This window comes from Podarcis erhardii (assembly GCF_964252035.2).
Source record: "Podarcis erhardii genome assembly, chromosome: 6".
Taxonomy (NCBI): Eukaryota; Metazoa; Chordata; class Lepidosauria; order Squamata; family Lacertidae; genus Podarcis; species Podarcis erhardii.
This window is the reverse complement of record NC_138510.1, coordinates 24,702,593-24,724,035: the sequence shown is the minus strand read 5'-3', so window position 1 is coordinate 24,724,035 and position 21,443 is coordinate 24,702,593.

Here is a 21,443-nt window from a genome sequence, read left to right as displayed (position 1 = left end):
GAAGCTGCAATTTGGTTTTCGAACATTTTGAAAGTCGGACTTCCGGAACAGATTCTGTTCAACTTCCAAGGTACGACTGTATTATTATTTTCAAAGCTCAGATTAAAAGTACTGGACCTGACTTTTCCACACATCACTCCCCCTCCCCACATTACTTGAAAGGGTGTGTGTGTATGTGTGTGTGTGTGCATGCACACACTTTCTCTTGCAGTGTCTCTGTGGGGGAAGGACTGATCGGGGGAAAGAAGGGGGAAAGTGGGGTCTGTTACCCACAACACTCATTCAACAATCCAAATGTTCCCACCGGCCTAAAAAGGTTGGCAACCCCTGCTGTGTTGAGTATATGATTAACACAAACCGAAATGTGGATTAAAAGGTTCTGCTGTTTGGATGAATTTTTCATGAGCATCTGAAATTCATATATTTTCTTCCACAGGGACTTAACAGTTTATGATCCTGCAAGTTGCCCTGTTGTGTCTGACACTTGGACAGACATGTCAGATATCCCTAGAACAAAAGGACTCTCATCCTTTTTCTGCAGGAGACCAGGTTGGATAATGTTAGCAATGGGGGGAAATGGGGAGGAAATGGGGAGAATTGGGGATTGGCTTAGTCACTTACCTCCTGTTCTCCCACAACACTAGCTAGACCAGGTTTCACTTCAAAACACCATCAGTGTTATTTTGACATGTTCCATGGGGGCTAACATTGATTTTCAACTTAATTTGGAATGCAGTTTGATAAACAATTATTGGCACAGAAAGGTGTTGTTTTTGGAAGCTCTAGCGTGTAGACTTAGGTCTTGCTTTCCCCCCTGGTTTGAAGTATGGCACACTGTTGTGTGTGTGTTTAATAATGTTCATAAAACATCTGCTAGCAATTAGGGAGCAGCACTTTTAAGATGTATTAAAAGTGCACTTTTATTAGTCTTTCAGCAATAAAAATCCAAGGTATTCTGTATGAACTGTCAGTACTCAAGCATACTACCCAACCATCTGAAACGTGCAAAAGCTTCTCAGTAAACCATCCTGGGCCCAATTCAAAGTGCTGATTGTCACCTATAAAGTTGTGGTCCAAGCTATCTGAAAGACCATATTCCCTCATATGAACCAGCCTGAGTTTTGAGATCTTCAGGAGAGGCTCTTCTCTCAATGCTGCCACCCTCACAGGCACCCTTGGTGGAGACACAGGAGAGGGCCTTCTTGGTGGCTGCTCCCAGACTTTGGAACTGTCTCCCCAGAGAAGCTAGACTGGCTCCCGCCTCGTTATCCTTCCACGGCAGGTGAATACTTTCTTGTTCCAACTGGCTTTGGGGAATTGACTGCTTTTAATTAAAGGTCTGGTGCTGTGCTGCTGTGATTGTAATTATTGGTATGTTGTAAACATATTTTTTAAGACGTATATAGTTTTAATTTTAACAATGTTTAATTGTTTTTTCTTAAAAAATGTTTTTAGTGGGTTTTGTTTTTATCTGTTAGCTGCCTTGAGTCCAGTCTGGGGAAAGGGCAGGGTATAAATAAAATGGCAGCAGCAACAACAACAACAGAAATGGTGTATCCCAAGTGGGTACTTCCTAATAAGAATGTGCAAAATGAATCATATAATGGTAGGCCCACAGGAAGTCTACAGCCAGCAGGAGAGGAGTCCTTGCTGTTTCCCATTGATTAGTCCCACTGATGATAAGAAGCTTCTGATCCGATCTGGTTGATCTCCCTGCACTTTGAGGCAGAAATTCTGTAAAACCCATTATCCTTGAGGCCAGTGTCACCATGTAAGAACATGGCCTGACCATATTCTGGTAAGAACCAGTTAAGGAGGAACCTAACGCTGACTGCTAGAGTGAAAAACAACTCTAAATAAGGTACAAGGAGGGCTTTGTACATACAGTAAAAATGGACTGAGTGAAGTTGCATTTCAAGGACTGTGGTTAGATGAGAGATGGTGGGGCGATGGAGTGGCAGAAGGTAGCTGGCCAGAGAATGAAACAGCTAAGATGACATATATATCTCCTATATAGAGTGTGTCCTAATGAAAAGCTCTTGCAGACTCTTCAGACTCTGTCTTGTAATGCATTACTGAATAAAGTCTGACCAACTGGGAATTCAGTGTGAACTAGGGAAATCTCTCCCGCAGCATCTCTCATTTGATCACAGCTTTGGGTTAGTGCACAAGCAGATTCCTCACTTAATATCAACCTGGTTTGGGATCCACTGCATGGTCCAAGTCCTGATATTCTGTAGGGGTTACCCTCCATACTCTTTGCATACGTTTTAAGAATGAGAGTATATAATGCTATTTCTCCTCTATAAGGAACCTATTCAGCAAAGTCAAGATGGACCAGTATGTTCTTGGCTCTGCTTCCTACATATACAAGCAGCCATTCTGTCTGTGGTGTGTTTGCTCTTGCAATCCGCTCTGGGTCAGTTCACACTTTACACAGCACACATCTTTGCTTTGGGTTTGCTGAGCTTTGTCCTGCTTCTGCACCGATACTAAAAGAAAGAAAAGGCGAGGGAAAATGGTCCTTGACCATGGGCTGTACATCTTTTCACTTCCCTTACTGTACTGTTGTGAATCTTACCCGTTTTGTTGCACCTTAGGGCCCAATTCAATGACGAGAATTGATTTTTTGGTACTTGAGTGGCCATGAGTGGAAACTGGAGATATTATTTTTTATTGAATATGATCCTCAGAGCATGAGCTCTCAAGCTCTCTTCAATACTCTGTAATAAAGTAATACCAACATTTTCAAGCTCTCCATAACTTCATTACTCTGGGTCTCTATGGGACACTGTAGTTTCTTATCCAGAGTCTTTCATGGATGGTGAATTTCATGTGTATTAGCACTGGCCAAGATTTCTTTCTATGCATGTGCACCTACATGCATTCCCAGAAATGTTTGCGTGGGTCTCTGCTTCCCTCTGATGGTTTGCTTTACACCAGATGTTTTCATGTTTTAAGGCCTCATAAGGCATATAGCTGGGACAATCTGACTGATACACCTGGGGGTGCCGCCAATCTAAGCTCCATTTCCAATATTCTGTCACAGAAATATTAGTGCCTTATTAAACTGGCACTGTCAGTTTATCTAGTGATCTAGTGAAACAGGAACACATCTCTGGTACTTTCTTTTTACAGAAGAAGCAATAATCTACAGAAGTGGCATTTGCCAAAGTTGGAGGATTGGAGGACAGGTCTGGCCTGGCACACAAACACTTTGTTGGATGGGTTCAGACAGCAACAAGTCCAAGGTCACCCAGTGAATTTCAACTATTACAGAATGATTTTTTTTTTTAATTGCCAGCTTAAGCTTGGTGGCATCAAAAGGTTTTCAAGAGGTGCTTAAAGGTTAGAACAGAAGGTTCTTTTAAAAGACTGGGCAGATGACATTAAAGGTTCCATTTCTTGTTGCTGTCAAAGGAGCAGGCAACTAAAGCAGATGTTTTAACAATAGTGGCACATGTTGCCAGCCACGTGCCCCCACCAGCAATCTGGCCACTGCATTCTGCACCAGTTGGAGCTTCCGAACCAGGCCCAAGGGCAGCCCCACACAGAGCATGTTGCAGTAATCCAGTCTCATCAGTGGTCAGGCTGTTTTTTTGGAAGTACAGTGGTACCTCGGGTTACATACACTCCAGGTTACATACGCTTCAGGTTACAGACTCCGCTAACCCAGAAGTATTACCTCGGGCTAAGAACTTTGCTTCAGAATGAGAACAGAAATCGTGCTCTGGCGGCGTGGTGGCAGCAGGAGGCCCCATTAGCTAAAGTGATGCTTCAGGTTAAGAACAGTTCCAGGTTAAGAACAGACCTCCAGAACGAATTAAGTTCTTAACCCGAGGTACCACTGTAGTGATGGCTGAACATTTTGTAGCTGGCACCCAACATGGCAGGGGCAGCAGGGCACTGCAGCTACAAAAACGAAGATGGGAAAAGATGTGAATGAAAGGGAAGGGGGGATAGAATGAGGAAAGGGGCAAACCATTCCACACCATTGTCATCGATCTCTGTGGACATTCACAGGCTCTGAGAAACACGAAGGAGGAAACTTTTGATACCCGTCACCTCCCTTGTGTATTGGGTTGTATGGGGAATGCAGCATCACTGCTCCAAGAGAGACCAAAGGAAAGGGCAAACCCAGGCAGGACTGAATGAGGAAAGTGCTATTCATTTCTTGATGGACCCCATTGCTCCCTCATTTCCCCCATTTCCCCCTGGGAGCCAGTGTGGTGTAGTGGTTAAGAGCGGTAGTCTCGTAATCTGGGGAACTGGGTTCGCGTCTCCGCTCCTCCACATGCAGCTGCTGGGTGACCTTGGGCTAGTCACACTTCTCTGAAGTCTCTCAGCCCCACTCACCTCACAGAGTGTTTGCTGTGGGGGAGGAAGGGAAAGGAGAATGTTAGCTGCTTTGAGACTCCTTAGGGTAGTGATAAAGAGGGGTATCAAATCCAAACTCTTCTTCTTCTGTAGCACATGCTGAAACTGCCTTCTTGAAGCTTATAAAATGTTTAAAAAGGACATTGAAAATAAAAAACATTAAAATGCAATATAAAATATGATGATGATGATTGAATTCAGCCTTACCTTTCAACCCTGTACTGTGTTTACTATAATCATACTTCTAAGTGTGTTAAAAATGCATTAAGAGCATTCCTTGGCAGTTTCTTTATCTCAGTGGGACCTGCTTCTTGAGAGATGTGCCAGTGATATTAGGCATGATTTTCATGTACACAAAGAAGCATGGATTCTGAGAAATCACGCCCATGCTGCTGCTGATTTAAAGAAGGGCATTTGAAAGGAATGGTTTCTCTTAAGGGAGAATTTCCACTGGAGTGACAGAAGCAGTGATTACTGAGGTAAGGGGAAATCTCCTGCAGGTATTAGTCTTATCGTAAGAAGTGCCAAAGGTCACTGTGGCACTTGTGATGTGGAACCGTGATGAAATACTATGGGAAAAAAGCAAGTCCCACAGCAACAGTGTATGCATTTGGTGGTCACAGCTATGCACCACTTGTGATCAATGAGTGTGAAGTCAGGGTCAGGGCTGCAGCAGCGGGAGATGCAGGCACTTCGCAATCTAGCCGGGCCCCAACGAGGCGGCTGAATTTCCACGATTCATTTATCATAAACTAGCAATTTGCAAATGTTAGCACTTTTCCCACAGATCATGAGCACTGAGTGACTTTAATAAAAGAGAGAGAGAGAGAGAGAGAGAGAGAGAGAGAAGGAAACCTATATAATTAATGCAACTTCTTGGAACTGCTTTAATTGGGAAAGTGTTACCTTTTTGTAAGTAATTGCCACGCAGGTTCTCATCTGGCTTCCAGATTCTGTTGTTTTGTATCAGTTTTACATCAGTTAATTAGCCACTTGTCTCTGTTCCTGGTATTTTTCCTCCCCTTTTATCCTTAATTGTTGCTCCGAGATGATTTCCTATTTTGTTTGACTCTGATGATCATTAAAAGCTTGAACGCCTCCATTCATTTAGATCTTCTGCCACTTTTAAACTTTAAAGAGCTCAGGAGGAGAGAAGACAGAAGTAGCTGAGGAGTCAGAGAAAAGTTGCAACAATTGCAAAGCCGCATACACTAGCATGAGAGTAGCAACTCTTGCCCCTTGAGCCACTCTCCCAATCTAAATTAATTTATGGTGCTATATTAGTCACTTTCTCCAACTGTGCTCCAAGTGCTGTACATAAAAGCTCTTCAATCTGAGCAGGCTGAAAGCAAAGAGTAAGGTTACCTTAACTTCTGTCATAGAGCTTCAGTATGCTGATGACAACGTAGTGTGCACACGCTCAGAAGATGACCTCCAAACCATCCTAAATATCTTTGCAGAAGCTTACGAAAAGCTTGGCCTATCACTTAACATCCAAAAAACCAAAGTGCAGCACCAACAAGTACAAAATAACCCCTCTGCAGCACCACAAATCCAACTCAATGGGGTAACATTGGAAAATGTCAATCAGTTCTCCTACCTAGGCAGTTATGTTTCCAGAAGGGTCAACATTGATGCCGAAATCCAGCATCGCCTGAGCTCTGCGAGTGCGGCTTTCTCCAGACTGAAGTGCAGAGTGTTTGAGGAGCAGGACATTCGCAGGGAAACCAAAATGCTTGTTTGCAAAGCTATTGTACTACCAACCTTACTATATGTTTGTGAAACATGAACCACTTATAAACACCATCTCCAGCTCCTCGAAAGATTCTATCAACGGTGTCTCTGAAAAATTTTACACATCACTTGGGAAGACAGGCGGACTAATATCAGTATACCGGCAGAAGCAAAGATCACCAGTGTTGAAGCAATGATTCTTCAACATCAACTTCATTGGACTGGTCATGTTGTGTGGATGCCTGATGATCATCTTCCAAAGCAACTACTCTATTCCGAACTTAAAAATGGAAAGCGTAATGCTGGTGGTCAACAAAAATGGTTTAATGACTGTCTCAAGGCAAATCTTTAAAAATGTAGTATAAACACTGACAACTGGGAAACATTGGCCTGCGAGCACTCCAATTGGAGAACAGCCGTTACCAAAGGTGTCTTGGGTTTTGAAGACGCTTGAACTCAGGATGCAAGGGAGAAACATGCTAGGAGAAAGCACTCTTGGCAAATCCACACCGTGATCAACTCCCGCCCAGAAACCAATGGTCCCACTGTGGAAGGACATGTGGATTCAGAATTGGCTTCCATAGTCACTTATGGACTCATTGTTAAAACCGTGTTTATGGAAGACAAACTTACTCAGCTACGAGTGATCGCCAAAGAACATAAAAGCTAATGGGTTGGGGTTTCAAAGTTTCCATTCAGTTAATAGTATCAGAGAAGTTGTCCACACTGGAGTTTACTGTCTGTTTGCAACTGTTTATGTTTGCAAAGTCATAGGATCGTAGAGTTGGAAGGGTCCATAAGGGTCCACATGATGTTTTCTTCAAACAACAACAGTCTTGATGCTTTCTCTCTGTAAATTCAGGTATACCCAATACAGGGATAATCTGATAATTTGGGACAGATCAGGTTCCAAGCCACCAAACTTGGGGGAACAGATTATTTGTCTGTGTGTGTTTTGGAGAGGGTGGGTCAATCATCACTTGCTGCTATACACTTCTCCATGCCTAGGATTTCCTTAATGCTTTCATTTCTTCTCTGGCTATGGCAAACTTCTCAATGGAAGATTTATTAGGGTTAGGGTTAGATTTTTTATTATTATTATTATTATTATTATTATTATTATTATTATTATTATTGACTTTTGCACAAAACCAGAAAATTACACAGGCAAACTGCACCAACAGTTTCTACACCAGTTATATCGGGCAGATATCTGAAAAGAATGCACTGAAAATTTACAACTGCTTTTGTTCCTTTTCCATCCTGCTAGTAAGCGCATCAGATTTGCACAAAGCCAGAAAGCTGCACAAGTACTTTGTGTATTTGTGCACTGTTTTGGGAACTGAAAATTAGGCATATTCCTATTAAGTTGTGAACCAAATTGAATTTTCCCTCATCCCTACTTCAGATGATATTCTGCATATGTTACCCATAAGTGAAGTTATAAGCAACAGAAGAGGTTTCCTGAGGACCAGAGCAGGGGAGGAAAGGATTAAATTTCCACTTCATGTCTGTTGCAACCCAGATAATTATCAACCCTCTCCCACATATGCTATTAACATTAAAAAAACAAAACCTGTACATAAAATGCAAAAACTTGATTAATGTCAATTATAGTTCAGCCCTTAACTCTGAATAACCTAGTTCTGTGAGGAGTTTGGTGTGTCAAAGATCACTGAAAAATCAATGGTGTTAGGCATGCCTAACTTTGCACAGGCTATTCTATTATGTCAATTTATAAAAATTGCATTTTCATGTCACTCATTATTTCTCTTTCAGTGGTAACCTGCCTTGGTGGTGACACTGAGGAAAGAATCTCTCCCCCAGATACTGGAAATCAACATGATGGTTGGTATTCTTTCTGCATTTATTTACTGATTTTCAAGAATTTAGTGTATATAAAAATGCAATACTTAAACTGGTAATCTCTTCCTCCCAATGCCTCCCACTTTCCCTGTCCTTGAGTGTCCAGATTACTTGTTACCTGTGTTAAGGTAAGGATAAATTCTGCACTTGCTTGGACACTCTCATGCTGCAACATAACATGTCCTATATTTATTTTAACATATCCACTCATAATTGCTTGTGTGTTGATAGGACCTTCATTTTTTCACTCTTTCCAAAGTACTGAATGAAGAAGTGCAATTATTCAACAAAATAATCAAAAGGTATTTGTAATCTCACACAGTTTAAATTTTATTGACCACGTGAGCTTAACTACTATGGGTTCAACACAACAAAACCTAACTCTGAAAACTATAATTTCATTTAACTTCACTTTGAGCAGCTTTAAAAGAGAAGAGGAGACAGTTTGAATTTTTAACTTTTAAGAGCGGACTTCAAGAAAAAACCAATTCAACTGTTTCTTTGAAAACAAATTGGCTGATATATCCATTTATGTACAATTTGTACTTTACCTGTATATACTTTTACCATGCTGTTTTTATGTGTGATTTATACATAATATTTTTTTCTAATTTACCTTTTTTTGGCTTGTATTTGTTTTAAAGATAGGGAATTTGGACTTATTAATAGCTATATAATTTATAGCTAGGTAAAAGATAGGTAATCGTAAGAACGCAATATGGTAAAAACAAATTATTTTAATTTATGGTGTAATTATTTTTGCTGCATTTTTTTGTCATGGAATATACATGCTATTATAATTTATAATTAATGATGCAAATATTTTTACTGAGCCTTTTTAAAGAAATAAACAAGTTGTTATTGTATAATAAAAATATTGCCTGGTGCTTATCCAGGAGTCCTTTCCCTTGCATCTGCATCTGTTCAGCCAAGTCCTTTGGCATAGGGAAGGGCATAATTCAAAGTGTTGGTGCTGACCTGTAAATCCCTAAATGTCTTCAGTTCTGTATACCTGAAGGAGCATTTCCACCCCCATCATCCACCCTGGAAACTGAAATCCAGCTCCCAGGGCCTTCTGGCAGTTCCCTCCTTGGAAGAAATAAAGTTACAGGGAAGCAGACAGAGGGCCTTCTCAGTAGTAGCTCCTGCCCTGTGGAATGATGTCAACAGGGCCAGATTTAGGTTTGATGAGGCCCTAAGCTACTGAAGGTAATGGGGCCCTTTATATGTTCAGCTGTCCTTTGTCAACAACAAATTGTCGCTGTTTTTGTGTGTTGAATATATGCTATATGGTAATTTATAGACCTAATAGGTATCTAAAACCATTTGCACAAAAACAGAATATGTATTTTATCAAAGTAATTGTGGAACTGAAATACAATTAAGAAGAAGTATTTTTAAAATGAGCAAACCAGTGATATTTTACAGAGCAGGCTAGCAGGCAGGGCCCATTACTTACATCATAGGAGCCTACACAACACAAATCACTGTTGCTGTATGTAGGTTGTTGTTTTTTTATCTTATATTTTGGAAATGTACATCCAGTTTTTTCCCTTTAATTTTTTTTGGGGGGCCCCAAGAGAGTGGGGCCCTAAGCTATAGCTTGTTTAGCTTATACGTAAATCTGGCACTAGATGTCAAAGAGCCCTCCCGTCAGATGTCAAAGAGATAAACAATTATACAACCCCCCCCCCATAGACATCTGAAGGCAGACCTGTATGGGGAAGCTTTCTAATGTCTCATGCATCATGCGCTTTTTATATTCTGTCGGAAGCCACCCAGAGTGGCTTCGACAATCACCACTGAAAGAATTGTAGATCAGCCTTCCCAAACCTGACACTGTCCAGATGTTTAGGTCTACAGCACAGCTGGCAGGGCTGATGGGGACCGAAGTCTAAAACATCTGGAGGGCACCATGTTGGGGAAGGCTCCTCTTTATCTCGGGACTCTGAAATGTTAATGTTGAGATTCACTGATCTTAGAAAAACAGAAGGTGTGTCAGAACTGAAAGAAGGTTTCCAACTCTTGGGTGTTTGTCCCTCAGTTCTGTGCATTTCCAAGCATGCTTCTGTTGTTATTTCCCACCAACCCTCACTTGATAGGGAGAAGGACTCTCCGGCTGCTACATATTATTAAGAGGCATTTTGTAATATGCTGATCTCTGCAATCAGAGGGCAGGTGACTTGAAATGAGTCTTAAAATGTCAGATCCATCTATTATGCCTCTGAAAAGTAAGGTCCTGGTGATAATGTTAGGACTATAGGGATATCAAAATATGGGGGCCTGATTAGTGATTTATAATATCACCCAAAGCCCAGGATATGCACTAGGGCTTTGCAAGTCACGGTTTCCCGTCCGTCCTTCCGAGGACTATTCGCCATACTGAGGTTCACACACTAACATTTTTTAGGTGGCCACACAGACGCTAACCTTTCCTGAAGAAATATAACACAGCTGAGTCTCCATTTTTCTGCTAAGGAGAGTGAAAACCATTGCTTTGTTTTAGGGTGTGTTTTTTTTAAAGAACCAGTGGAGGATTTGCTGTTTTACCATTTTGAAATCCTGAATATTGTCTCCCCCTCCCACCCTGCAATCTCTTTTCCTCCCTCCCTCAGAGAAAAACAATTTAGGATTGGGTAGAAAAACGGCTGCCAAGCAAAGAGTTAAACACTTTGCTTTGCTTTGCTTTGCTTTGCTTTGCTTTGCTCTTCTCTTCTCTTCTCTTCTCCCCTCCCTCAGCATCCTATCCTTCCACTCAGTATGAAACTATCCTGGGCTGCTTTGCATGTGAAGAAAAACACTGCACAACAAAAACACCAGTCAGAGGATTATAAAAAAACCAGTCAATTGCAGTTTGCAGAACAAGCAACTGCAAACTATTTGCTAAGAAAATAAGAATAGGACCTGCTACTTCAGTGAAGTGCCTTTGAAAATTGACTGGGCAACCCCTACTTACCCATACATTCACTTTACTTCAGCTAAAAAGCAGTTGACATGGAAGGGAGCAGTTTTACAGTGCCATTGCTCATAATCTAGAAACATCACCCTGCCCTGCAATGCTATTAATCGAGGACTTTTCCTCCTTAAAGTATGAGCTCTCTCTCTTTTTGGCCTTGCAAAATATCCCCTCTTCAAGTACAGCGGTGAGGCTGACTAATTGTGCCTATCTTATGATAATGTAGCTGTGCTAAAATATGCTTGGTATCCTAGAATGCAATTGCGGCCTTCATTTCCAGTTCAAACAACGGCCTGAGGTGGTGCCGGATGTGAAATTCTATAGCAACTTCCTTCGCATGCTATAAGCTGAGCAATGCATATCTTTTAGTGAGCTGCATTTTAATACACTTCTCCCAGCCGGCTGCCGAAATGCTTCTGCTAAGGCTGCTGCTGCCATCTACACAACACGGGAAAAATGTCTGTGTTAACACATTTTAGGGCTGGTTTTAATTTCTACAGTGTTCCCTTTAATAACAATGTCTAATTAAAACATCTGTTAAAAAGTCTGTAACATTAACTTTAAAGGCAGAATTTAATAGAATTATGTTGGAATTGCTACCATTTAACGCCTTTCCTAATTGCAGTGCTTTTTTTTATAAAAAAAGTCCACAAATTAAAACCAAACCCACACTTTTTATTATTATAATAATAGCAAATACTATGTTTTCAAAAAAGCACTTTGTAACGGAGTGTGACCAAACCACAACAGCTCACAACCAGGGAACGTAGAAATCTGTACAGCTATGTCTGCTGCAAAAAAGCAAGTGTGGTTTTTGAACAGAGTATTTTACCCACCAGAGAGAAAAAAATGAGATTTTTTAGGGGGGAAATAAAAATGAAGCATGTTTCTAGACCTCAGGGGGATAAAGAAAAACGGTGAGCAACAAAATGAAGCATTACCCCATGCCTCCAACTACCATTGTTGAAAGAAAAGTCCAGTAAAAAGTGATGTCAAATTAAGATGTGTGATTTTGAACTTTTGTTTCAGGTATAATAATTTTGGAACCCTAACAGGCATAGTGAGAGGGGGTTAGGGTACAATACTATCTAGACAATGGACATCTCACAAAGGCAATTTTTTCACATACAAGTTTTAAATGATCTTTGAGCATCTCTTTTCCTACTTTGTGAGAAGAAGGGGAGGCAGTGTTTGTGATGCAAATTAGCATTCTGGGTGATGAGGCTCTTACTTGTCTGTTACAAAGCTGAATGGGGCATGAATGGATCTCAGTCTCCAGTGTAGAAAAACACTAGGAAAACATGTGAGGGCTATTTTGCAAGCAAAACTTTTCCAGCGTGGATTTTGCGCATAGATGCACAACAAAATTCAACACAAACGAACAATGAATTATAGGTCGTTTGTGAGTTATTTCAACAATACAGAGCTCAGAAGGAGCTTTGGGCGTCTGGGACAAACAGATTCGTAAGAAGAATATTTTGAAATAAAGTTTGAAACAGAGGCAAAAAACGGGAGAAGGAAGAACATACAGTATAATAAAACAAGATGACTAATTAAGGTTGATTGCAAACTGTAGTGGTGAGACAATGAGCATGAAACAGCATAGAGAACCTCACTAACTATTCAGAGTATATATATGCGAGTTATGTAACCAAATCATAATCAGAAACAAATATGCATCTACAATTGATCAGAATGTGATCAGAGGCATGAAGGGTTCCAACACAGATAAATGGAATCAATGGTGCCATTGCATTCTCTTTAAGATGGGGATTCCTTGCTTGTTAACTTGCTAAGTAATTTTGTACAAAATTGTATCTATTTACACAGTTGTCCACAAACTTTGTGTGCGTGTAAAAGTACATTTATGCAACAACAAAAACGTTTCTTCTGCCTATTCTTCATTTTGGAGCTTGTTCTGCTGGGAAGGGAGGTGTTTTCTAGCTTCCCATCTCATCAACCTTGAGAAGATGATTTACAGGCTGTCAAATGCATTCATCCATATCACCAAAGCTTCAATAGATTTTATCCTGGGTCCAGGTCCTTTACAGGTTTATTAATAATACTTGAGTGTCTTTTCTAGTTCCATATATACATTAACTAATTAATCCTTTCAATTCCTCTCTGGGGCTTGTAGTTGCGGGGGCATGATTACTTCCATTTGCAAAGGAAAAACAGAAATGCATTTCTTCTATTTAAAAAACAAAAAAGGGCCACTGTAGGTAGGGGGAAGGAATTTGTTCATTTCACATTTTAATGCAAACCTAATTTGTGCTTCATAAATCAATTTGCAAGCTGAAACACAACTATCCTTCAAAATTCTCACGCCTATGAACTTTGCAATGAAGTTATCTAAGGAAAATATGCACCCCCAAAAGCATTTGCTAGGGGAAAGTTCACCCCAAAATGTATTATATTAAAGAAAATTGCAAACAACAATGTATATATTTGTAGAAATGAGTAAAGTTTGTGTTTACTTAAAAAAAAAAACCCCCACAAACTGCTGCACAAATGGAGTGAACTGATTTTATGAATGGAAAAATGAGGGGGGGGGGACAAAGAAACAAAGAGAATGGAAGTGGACACATTATTCTGTCTCTAATTGTAGGCAGATATTTCAATAATTACCATTCGTTTGGCTAGGCTCCACTGCTCAAATTTAGCTAATGCTGTGGTGAACACTTCTGTATTTTCCCCAACCATTCCCTATCAGGGACTGAGACACTAAATTGTGTTTATAAAATACCAAAGAGAAGTGACAATCTGAGCGAAATTTCCATGGGGGTTTTGTTGCACTTATCTTACTCTTGAGGTGGCCGAGGGATGTTTGCTTGTACAGTGGTACCTCGGGTTAAGTACTTAATTCGTTCCGGAGGTCCGCACTTAACCTGAAGCTGTTCTTAACCTGAAGCACCACTTTAGCTAATGGGGCCTCCTGCTGCCGCCGTGCCACCGGAGCACGATTTCTGTTTGCATCCTGAAGGAAAGTTCTTAACCTGAAGCACAATTTCTGGGTTAGCGGAGTCTGTAACCTGAAGCGTATGTAACCTGAAGCATATGTAACCTGAGGTACCACTGTATCCTTTCTTTCCTTCTACAAATCTTCTCTCCAGTAGTCTTTGCTCTGCAGCCTTTCCAGCTGCCTCCATTTCCTGAAAACTGGTAAGAGCAAGAGGAAGGTGCACCTGACATCTGTTTGTTTTTTAAGTGCTGTATTTTTACTTCTAAAGAAATCAGAGTGGATTTTTTTAAAGGTTAAAGAAAGGTCTTGCATTTCAAACAAAATCAACTATTCCACTGATATCAGGCACCCGGTAGCAGGGGCGGAGGAAGGGGGTGGTCCACCCTGGGTGTCACCGCTGAGGGGGGTGACAAAATGCCAGGCGGCACTCACTGTGGGGCCTGCAGTGTGCCCAAGCCACGTGTCTCTCCTGGGAGTAACACAGTGGCTTGGGCACCCGCAGGCTCTGTGCTGCCCCAAACGGTCTGCCCACCGCCTCCACATCAGCTGTAGGGAGGCTGAGTGAGAGGAGGCAGGCAGACTCCTCGGAGGCCCCACAGAGCGTCCTGCCCCGGCTCGCCCCACCCCATGGCTTGCTGGGCCCAACCCCAGTCACAAGGCACACATGCCACCCCAGGTGCCCAATCGGCTTGCTCCACTGCTGCCCTGTAGCTTTACCGAGGAAGGTGTTTCAAGGTAACTTCTCCAATGGGGCATTTTCATATTGGGAAATACAGGTGGGAGTTACAGAGTGCTGGAGAAATCTTTAATACAAGTGAATAAATTCTCAGTGAGGCAGACTAAACAGAAGCCTCTGTCATGGGGAAAGGAAGGTTTTGAGAAAGTGGAGGGCAGCTTTCGATGCAGTACTAAATTCAGCCTCCTTTCTTATTCCACTTCTTCATTCACCTGCAGACAAGCAAAGAAGGACCGAGAGCAGGGGGTCAAGAAAAGTTTGTTCTAGTGCATGAGGTGGAGGTAGGAATGCTAGCTCTGGAAATATAAAATTCAAATACAAATTTAAATAAATAACACTGACAAATGGGTTGGGCAAGTGGGTGAGAAAAAAACACTTTCTAAATCCCAAAGTTCTAATTTTATTAAAGCTACACAATAAAAATGATTGGAATAAAACAGAACATTGGTGTTGAAATAAAAATAAACAACCCTTGCGCTCGATAAAGACCCTAAAATGAGCTCTAGTAACTTGCAGGCACAACTGTAGCATCTTTCTTCAAGCCAGTGACATGGGTTTCATTCCAGAACGTAGCAGGCAAAGCCTTGCCAGTAAAATGAAGACAAAGTATGTTCAAAATTATTTTTTGTTATGGTGTGTTCCAAGGACTATGATAGACAAGGGATGAGGGGAAGCAAGCGACTAATCAGTTTGATTCCTGAGCTTTCTTAGGTTTCAGATATGCACAGGATGGTGATGCTTAGCACATTGTTTAATCCAAGGGTGCCCAACCTGGTGCCCTCCAGATGTTTTGGACTACAGCTTCCATCAGCCGCAGCCAGCATGGCCAATAGCAGGGGATGGTGGGAGTTGTGGTCCAGAACATCTGGAGGAGCATCATACATACTACTCCTAGTATAGCCCACAGAAGTATCCACTGGAGAGCCAGTGTGGTGTAGTGGTTAAGAGTGGTAGTCTCTAATCTGGGGAACCAGGTTTGATTCCCCGCTCCTCCACATGCAGCTGCTGGGTGACCTTGGGCCAGTCACACTTCTTTGAAGTCTCTCAGCCCCACTCACCCCACAGAGTGTTTGTTGTGGGGGAGGAAGGGAAAGGAGAATGTGAGCCGCTTTGAGACTCCTGAAGGGGAGTGAAAGGCGGGATATCAAATCCAAACTCTTCTTCTTCTTCTTCTTAAGAGGTGTTACTTTGATGAGATATTTCTTTTCCTACTTGACAAGATCATACGTTTTGGGATGAATAGTCTTGCCTTTCCAACTCGGTGGTGCAAGCACCCCTTACAATAGGTTTACTATTATGCTTTCTGTACACACATGTATATCCCAGTCAACACACACAGAGGAAGACAAGATACACTTTAAAATATCTGCCAGGAAAAAATGGTTCTGGCAGGGAGAATGGGTGAGATAAAATTAGCCTGCTATCTATCTGAGGAAACACAAAGTTCACATTAGTATATATCATCCTGGTATGAATCTATTTTGGACAAATTGACAGCTTTCCCTTCTACCTGGTACTGAGTTCTTTTTTAAAAAAAATTCAGTTTAACATTCTCTTATCAACAGATGTTGGTCTAATAAAAGATATCACACCAGGTAGCTCCTCTCTCTCTCTCTGTCTCTCTATCTCTCTCTCTCTCTTTGGAAAGAGCTGCCTGTATCTTGTTGCAACAAGGCAGTATGGCTGGTTAGATTTCACTAGAGTTGGAACTTTAAAAATAAAATTAAAGTTGTTTGGAAATGAGTCTCTGAAAGTCTGACCCAGCTGAAGGAGGGTTTGATGGTTTAGCACAGCATTCTGAATTTGAGGAGTGGAAATTACAGTTCAGCATGTGGGCAGACTTGATTGGACAGTCTTTCAGTTGATGGGTTCTTGTGTTCAATTACTACTAAAATTCATCAAACGGAACAGAGTGGTTTTAATGCCAGTAATTGTTGTACAGAATGCTCTGTAATTGGTCTTACAAATGAAGCTGAAGAGAGCAAGAGCAACCCCCCATTGAAAATGGATCTGTCTTGCCGTTGAAGAGTTCAAGAGTCCGTCCTAAAATCCATTTCATGGGAAAGTGTTTACCCCATTCTAATTCTGGTTCATTTTGTTTAAACTCTTTTTATTTGCTTATTTTTGCGTGCTGTATGCAAATGAGGAAGCTATTGCTTTCATTGTAGTTGTATACTCTGCTTTGATAATCAACTGGAGGGGGGAGATGCACCATGTCTCTGATGAATTATAAATCGTCCCCCTCCCATGAAAAGAAACCACAGGCCCGTATCTTTCTGGACAGCCCCATCATGCAAGAAAACACTCCTTCCTAAAGAAGGACTTAGTTTCATTTTGTTTATTTGTTTTGCAGTCTCTTGGGAATAGACCCTTATTTCTTTCACTCCCAGTTTCTCATTTCTGCTTAACCACTAGCTTCCCACAACCAGTTTGAAAACCAAGATGTTGCCTTGTACTCTTGTGTGGCATCAAATAAATAAGGGAAGAAGGCCTCATCAGCTGAGCTGATGGTTAATTCACAAAACACTAAGTGGAGAGCTAGCTCAGGCATTATCTCGCAATGCAATGATTATGGTCTTACATCCTCTGAGAAGAGCACCCTGTAGCATGGACATGTGTGCCTGGAACATACACTGAACAGAGAGCACAACCCATGCTTAAAGATCAGAGAGCACATCTAGCACCATAATATGTATATAATGTGCTCTTTACAGACCACCAGGGTTTTTTTCTGCCTTGCCTCCAGTTTGTATCAAAAAGTAAAAAAAATACCAATCCATAAAAATTGGAAGGGAAAACATCCCAACACCATACTATTGCAAAATTGAATATGATATAAAGGGCTTAAGCATAAATATTGATATTCTCTGTCAGAGTTGCCACAGAACAAAAAATGGATTTTGTCAAGTACATCTAAAAAGTGGACCTTGAATAAATTAGTGATGAAGGCCAAACATGTTATATTTAGATGCTTTAGGTTTCTTCTAGGCAGTTTGTTTCTTCTATGATAAAATGTTTTGCTTGAGGGTTTCCCACAGACATCTGGGTGACCATTGCAAGAACAGGAAGCTGGATTAGATGGGCCATTGGCCTGGTCCAGCAGGCTGTTGTTATGTTTATATTCTTATGAGTATATATCATCATGAAAGGGATGTGTGGTATGTGTGTGTGTGTGAGAGAGAGAGAGAGAGAGGAAGAAGAAAGAAAGAAAGAAAGAAAGAAAGAAAGAAAGAAAGAAAGAAAGAAAGAAAAGAGTGACTGACTTAAGCCTTAACGTGAATTTAATCTCATGGAGAGATGAAGTTGATGATGTTTTCCTTTCTGAAAGAATACCAATGGAATGCAAATTCTATGTACAAGATCGGACCAAAGATTCATCCAATCAAGTATTCCATTTCCAGCAGCTCCCAGCCAGCCTCTGGGAAGCCTTCAAGAAAGCCATGAAGTCAACAGCTCATCCTTGTTGTCTGTTCCAAGTAATTGGAATTCAGAGGCATGGTGCCTTTGAACATGGAGGGTACACTTAGCTGCCCTGGCTAATATCCATTGACAGACCCATCCTCCATAAGTTTGTCTAATTCTTGTTAAAAGCAATCTAAAAGCCATCTGAGCTAAAAGCCATCGCTGTATTTTGGAGCAGTGAATTCCATGAGTTCATTATGCATCGTGTGAAGAAATGTGTCTGCCCTGAATGATTGCCAATAAGGTTTGGATGGAATTAACCCCTTCAAATTTGCTAGACTGTTCACAGGTTGATTATTTTGGGGGGGGGGGGCGGGGGGAGGTTAATTCATTGATTCTTTTGAGTACCGGAGTATTTTGCAGATCTGAGGGTGCTACTTACCATTTTCAGTTAAAGGTTCCTATCTCATTTTCCTGCCCTTTGAACTTTAATAAATTGCATTTTTGCCACTGCTTTTGGCAATAGCAGCAGGAAAGCCTCTCCTGGAGAATACCACCTACTGGCTTCCTGCCATTTCCCCCTACCAGAATGCCTCTGGAACGAAGCCTTTTCATGATGTAGTATTGTTCCAGCGGCATTCATGAGTGAGTGAGGGGCCAGGGTGGATGTTTGGGCTTCACTGCTGGGTCTTCTGCCAACTGGGTCTTCTTCCAACACCTCCTGAAAGAGCAAGTTACAAGGTTATTAAGCTAGCCTCAGATCAAAGTGCTTCTACTGCTCTCCTGAGGTAAACTGCTTCTTCTCATTTGCCATTTAAGCCCCAATTGTGCCCCTGCCAACACTAAAGTGCCATCCTAAAACATTTCGCTACGTGAGTTACCCAAATGGAAACTCACAACTGCTGCTGCTGGGCCAGTAACAAACCTTGCTGTACCATTTGGACGCCAGTTCCTGCCTTCATCTAGTCCTCTCTCTCCTCCACCCAACTTCATTTCATGGTACTACCTGAAGCAGGTCAATTTACTGCCTTAACAGGCAAGGGTGGTGGTGGTTGTTAACATATATGTCCTATCCTTTATCCATAGATCTCAGGGCAATTCACAACAAAAAAATACAAGATAAAAACATAATAAAAAAGAACAACACAACAACAACAAGCCCCTGTCCCATCCCACAAATACTTTTTAAAGAATATAGGATGTCACTCAGCCAAAGGTCTGGTTTAAGAGGAATGTTTATGCCTGCCTGGTGCCTAAAGGTGTATTACAAAGATGCCAGCCGCACCTCCATTCCACAAGTGGGGAACCACTGCGGAAAAGGCCTGTTTCTTCAGTGTGCCAGTCCTCGATTGTGTGTAAATTTATGCTCACCGCACGCATCTCCATGTTGGTGTGCTCACTTGGTAGGGCTGGCAGAGCGTTCTGAAAGATGTTGAATTCCAATTCCTACATGCTCCAACACAATACTTGCCAACAGGAAGGGTCAAGCTATAGAGCAGGGATGGTGAAAATGCTGCCCTACAAATGTTGTTGGAGCACAACTCCCATCATCCATGACCATTGGCCATGCTGGCTGGGGATAATGGGAGTTGGAGTCCAATATTATCTAACAGGACCTCATGGTCCCCATCTCTACTACAGATTATTAAAATCACTACTTTGAAGTGTATTAAAAGGTGCCAGCTGAAGGCAACTCAGTAAAATATTAAAAATGCTGATTTTCTCCTAACAGTGTGAGTTCTTATTGTGACCCACCCTTTAAAACAACCTGTCAAGAGAGCCAGTGACACAGGCAGCAAAACTCTCCCCTCCTCCTGAGCTGTGGATTACCTCAGACAAAAAAATAGATGATACACATGCAGAAACAACAAAGTATTTTATTTTCCCCCAGCTGTTTTGGAACCTCCATCAATGTTTGCTTTGTTTTATGACAATCTTTTCTCCCTCTGTTCTGCTTTTAAAGAATTAGAAAGAGAGACCTCCTACGATTAGATTATTTGTTTTTGATGTTATTTTTCAAAATTAACAGAAAGATTCCATGAAGAAAGTTTTAGCTGATTTGATTTAATCAATTTATTTATTAGTTAATTCAGCAAGTTTAAGTCACTTTGCCTATTATGAAAAAACTCACTTGGATGACTTAGGTGTCTTTTCAAGATATTTAAAGGAGTAAGAGATGTTACCTTTAGTTTAACGAAACATGCACTCCTTTTTAAATATAAATTTTATTTTTTATTTTGCCATTTTACAATATTTGCACGGAAAAAGTTTTTACACAATCAGTCTACAATACCATATCCTCCTCGACCCACAACCTCCTTTTTTGTGGCTACTTCATTTATATCTTTTATCCAATTCAAACCTATTTACTAATCTTCCTTTTGTATTCCCTTTAACTTATTCTTACTGCACATTTTTATATCAATCCTGCTAACGTTTTAAGTTGTTTACAATACATCTTCAAATAGTCCACAAATTTTCCCCATTCTATGTTAAAAAGTCTCTCTTCTTGATTTCTTATTCTTCTGGTAAGTTTTGCCATTTAAGGGTATTCCATCAATTTTAATTGCCAGTCCTCCCTTTTTGGAGCTTTTTATTATTTCCATCTCTGGGCATAAATCGTTTGGGCAGCTGTAGTGGCATACATAAATAGTTTTTTTCTGTTCTTTGGGTGCCTCTCTACCGATTATACCTAAAAGAAAAGCTTCTGGTTTTTTTGATGAAGGTTATATATATTTATATTCAACTCATTATAAATCATTTCCCAGAAAGCTTTTGTAACTTTACATGACCACCACATGTGGATAAAGGTACCCTCCTTCTCGTTACACTTCCAGCAGATATCTGATTTCGACTTATACATTTTGCTAATTTACTAGGAGTCATATACCATCTATCCATCACTTTCATATAATTTCCTTTTATCACATAACACGCCGTAAATTTCAAATCCACATTCCAAATCTTTCCCATGCTGCCATTTCAATGAAACCTGCACTCCTAGCCCTACTTACCTGAGAGTAAGCTCCATTGAATTCTGTGTAGAAGTGGGAAGGATCACACTGAAATGGATCACCATTGTGTTAAGCTGAAGGCAGTTACGGCAACATTTTAAGATTGTGTAAGCATGTTTACTGAGATGTAAATCCTGCTGAATTCAATGGGATTTGCTCCCCAGTTCAGGGTTTAGGGTTGCAACCTGAAGCTGCAATTCTGTGCATAGTTAGTTACTTGACAGTGAATGTCAGAGCAGGATCATTTATGGATAAGCATGTCTCAATGCCCCAGCTGAGCACACCAAACGGATTTAGGAACTAAAAAAATTCAAAGAGGTCAATGGACGGGCACTAGTACAAGCATACCCCAAGAACCCCTCACACTAATGTTCAGGGAGGAGATGTGAAACGAAA